We start from the raw sequence: 4,667 nt of genomic DNA, 5'->3' as shown, positions 1-4,667 counted from the left end.
CGACCCGCGGAGGAGGAGGCGGGGTGGGAGAAGGAGCCAAGGGACTGGTTGCCACCGGCTTGATCAGCGAGACGTGGAACACGGGGTGAACCTTCATGGAGGCTGGCAACCGGAGCTTGACTGCGACGGGGCTGATGGAGTCCACCACGAACGGTCCGGTGAAACGTGGCCCCAACTTGGCAGACGTGCCGGCCAAGCACAGATCTCTTGTAGCCAGCCACACCTCCTGCCCCACCACATAGGTCGGCGCCGGGCGTCGCCGACGGTCCGCGATCTGCCGGTTCCTGGATGCGGTGCGGGACAATGCGGCCCTGGCCTCCTTCCACACGCGATGGGCCAGTTTGAGGTGGAACTGCACCAATGGAACCTCCACCTGTCCCTCCTGGGACGGGAACAGCGGTGGCTGATATCCGTAGGCCGTCATGAAAGGAGACCGCTCAGTGGCCGCAGAGACGAGGGTGTTGTGTGCATATTCCACCCAAGGTAAGTGGTCAGCCCAGGACGAGGGACGGTGGAGAGACACACAACGGAGGGCCGCCCCCAGATCCTGGTTAGCGCGCTCCGCCTGCCCATTGGACTGCGGGTGGTATCCCGACGTCAAACTCGCCGTGGCCCCGAGGGACCGGCAGAACCGCTTCCACACTCTGGACACGAACTGGGGCCCCCGGTCGGATACAATGTCCAGAGGAATGCCATGGAGACGGAAAACATGCCTGACGAGGAGGTTGGCGGTCTTCAACGCCGACGGCAACTTGGACAGTGGGATGAAGTGGGCTGATTTCGAGAAACGGTCCACAATGGTGAGAATGACGGACCGCCCACGGGATGGAGGAAGACCCGTGACAAAGTCCAGGGAGATGTGGGACCAGGGTCGAGGAGGAATGGGTAGTGGTTGGAGCAACCCTGCCGGAGGCCGGTGCGAGGCCTTACCGCAGGCGCAGGTGGAGCAGGCGTTGATGAACTCCACGACATCCTTCCGTTGCTCTGGCCACCAGAACCGCTGGGAGATGAGGTGCAAAGTCCGGTTCACCCCGGGATGGCAAGCCACCTTGGACGCGTGCCCCCACTGCAACACCTCCGAACGCAGTGGTGGAAGCACAAACAGCTTCCCTGCGGGACAGTCAGCCGGGACTTGGACCCCATCTTGAGCCTCCTGAACCCTCCGCTCGATCTCCCACCTCAACGCCCCCAGGATACAATGGTCCGAAAGTATGGATCCTGGTGTGCGGTCCCTTTCTGCGCGATCGTGGAGACGGGAGAGGGCGTCAGGCTTGGTGTTCTTTGAACCGGGACAGGATGTGAGGGTGAAATTAAATCGAGTCAACAGCAGTGCCCACCGGGCCTGGCGTGAGTTCGGTCTTTTAGCGGAGCGAATGTACTCCAGGTTTTTATGGTCTGTGAAAACAGTAAATGGCTCCTTAGTCCCCTCGAGCCAGTGTCTCCATTCATGTAGGGCCGCTACTACCGCCAGTAGTTCGCGGTTTCCCACGTCGTAGTTCGACTCAGCGGCACTGAGTCGACGAGAGAAAAAAGCGCAGGGGTGCAGCTTCTGGTCAACCGGAGAACGTTGAGACAAAACCGCCCCCATTCCTGAATCCGAGGCGTCCACCTCAACAATAAAAGGATGGTCGGGATTAGGATGTTGCAGTATGGGTGGGTTAGTGAAGGCTTTTTTCAAATTCGTGAATGCCGAGTCTGCAACTGAGTCCCATTTTAAAGGGATCTTAATGGAAGTTAACCGGGTTAGCGGAAGAGCCTTTTGGCTATAATTACGGACAAATCTTCAATAAAAATTGGCAAACCCCAAGAACCGTTGTAGTTCTTTACGGCTAGTAGGAGTTGGCCATTCCACCACCGCCCTAGTTTTGACGGGGTCGGCTCTCAGCTTACCCTGCTCGATTATAAATCCCATGAAAGAGATGGTTTGCACGTGGAATTCACACTTCTCTGCCTTGACGAAGAGCCTGTTTTCTAATATAAGTTGTAAAATGAGCCTGACGTGCTGTTTGTGTTCCTGCAATGACCGGGAAAAAATCAAAATATCATCGAGATACACAAAACAAAATACATTCAACAGGTCTCTCAACACGTCGTTGACCAGACTTTGGAATATAGCGGGAGCGTTAGTCAAACCGAATGGCATAACTAAATACTCAAAATGGCCTAAGGGAGTCTTAAAAGCCGTCTTCCATTCATCCCCTTCCCGCACGCGAACCAGATGGTACGCACTACGTAAGTCTAATTTCGAGAAAATGGTGGCTGATTGTAAGGGAGCGAAAGCTGAGTCCTACAACGAAAGTGGGTATTTGTTCTTAATGGTAATGTCGTTGAGCCCACAATAGTCCACACACGGCCGCAACGACTTGTCCTTCTTCTCAACGAAGAAGAACCCTGCCCCTAACGGTGACTGCGACGGTCTGATAAGACCTGCAGCGAGCGAGCTGTTAATATAGTCCCTCAATGCCTCTTGTTCTGGATGAGACACCTGATAAAGCAGAGAGCTCGGCAGCGGGGCGCCCGCCTGCAAGTCTAGGGCGCAATCGTACGGACGGTGTGGAGGCAAAGATCGGGTGCGGTCCTTGCTGAACACCTGTTGCAAGTCGTGATAGCAACTAGGCACTCCGTCAAGGCAGATGATTTTGGGGGCATCGTTGTAGACACGCACGCGCCCCCCTACGGCGGACCGTAAACAATGCTCATAACAAAACAGGCTCCAAATCCAATGGCCGGGCGGTCCCATGAAATAATGGGGTTGTGTGTCTTGAGCCAGGGTAAGCCGAGAACAACCGGCACGGCTCGGGAATGCATCAAATAAAACCGTCTGTATTCGACGTGATTCCCAGATAACCTGAGCTTGAGAGGTTCTGTGATCTGTGCCACCATTGCCAGAAGGCGCCCATCAAGATCGTGAACGCGCTTCCTTTCGGTTAGCTCCTCGATTAAACAGCCTAACTCTGAGGCAATGTCCGTATCGAGGAAACAATCATCGGTCCCCGAGTCAATCAGAGCTCTGATCCGCCGCGACCGAGACGCCCCGTAGATCTCTCCCTCTAGTTCAAGTCTCCTGGGGTGTCCCGGCCGAGAGTCGACTCTGCGAGGCTCTTGAGATTCAGCGCGGGGTCGTGACTCACAGTACTCGGCGGGCGTAGGTGGTTGAGGTCCCGATGGGCAGGAAGCGGCCCGATGTCCCTGTAGGCCGCAGTTGGAACAAGCCTGGTCCTCGAACCGGCGCCGTTTCTCCTCCGGTCTCGAACTTCCGCCACCCAGCTGCATCGGCTCCTCCCCGGTGGCCGCACTCCGGGCTCTGCGATGGTCTCCGGACCCAGCTGTCCGAGTTGTCTCGCAGGATGTCCCCGTGTACGCCGTATGCCACAACGGAAACCAACCACCTCCGCGCTCCCGGCTCCTCTCTCTCAGGTGGTTGTCCAAGAGCAGGGAGAGATCGATCAACTCCTCCAGATCGGTACAGTTGTCGCGGGTAGCAAGTTCATTCTTGAGTACGGTGTCCAATCCGCGACGAAACAAACCACATAGTGCCCGGTCGGCGTAGCCGCTCTGAGCAGCCAAAATACGAAACTCAATTGAACAGTCCGCCACGGATTGGTTTCCTTGGCGGAGCTCCAGTAGCCGGCCTTCAGCCTCTCTTCCCCGCACGGGATGATGGAACACCCGACGAAACGCAGCCACAAAGCCGGGGAAGGAAGACCGGAGGCTCGGTTGTGCTTCGCTCACCGCAATTGCCCATGACGCCGCCCGACCTGTCAAAAGGCTCATTATGTATGCAACCTTCGCGTCATCGTTGACATAAACGGAAGGTTGCTGATCGAAAATGAGCGAGCACTGGTGAAGGAAGTGCCCGCACTGACCATGCTCACCACCATAACGGATGAGGGTGTGGGAGCATTGGTTCCCTACTTACCGTAGGGGGAGAGACGGGTACCTCAGCGGTGGTAAGTTGAACCAGGTGCTCTCCGTCCCTCTAAACGCACAATACGTGGTTCGAGATCATCAAACCTGTGAGCCAGCATGGAAACCACGCCGCGGAGCTCCGTAATGGCTTGGCCCTGCTGACTCATATGTTGCTCTTGACGGGATAGAGCGGAAAAAACATTTTTCAGTGCCTGCGGGATCCATGGTGGCCGGAGTATTCTGTCACGTTACGCACGAAGCAGCAAAAGGAACTGCTTCGTACGTAACAGAGCAAATGAGAATGAGTGGATCCCCGAAATAGCAGACACTGAAAAAGGACTGTCTCACAAAATAATGTTTATTACAAACCAAAATTACACCGTCTAATTGAAAAACAGAAAGCGCTGGTTACTAACGAAAACCAGGAATTAATATAACGAGACAACGAAAAAACGCTTGCAAAAAACGGCAAGGGAATCGATGAGGTAATTACGATAATCTTAACAATGGAACGTCGAAGAATGTAAAGAACAGCAATAGTATCCAAGTAGCGCTTTCTAAAATACATGGGCAACAGCAGTGGCACGGCATGCAATACTCCGGCAATGAGTCAACCGCCGGAGCGCCTGATAAGCAGGTGCAATCACCGACAAATAGGCATCAGGTGTGCAGGCGGCCGAAATGGAACGCCTGCCACCTGCTGCCAAATACGGAACATGACAAATACATTTGGATCCATCACACATTTCATGACAAAA

The sequence above is a fragment of the Hippocampus guttulatus genome, chromosome 20, assembly GCF_054856545.1.
Source record: "Hippocampus guttulatus isolate MCC_2025c chromosome 20, RoL_Hgut_1.0, whole genome shotgun sequence".
Taxonomy (NCBI): Eukaryota; Metazoa; Chordata; class Actinopteri; order Syngnathiformes; family Syngnathidae; genus Hippocampus; species Hippocampus guttulatus.
Note: the sequence above shows the minus strand (reverse complement) of the source record.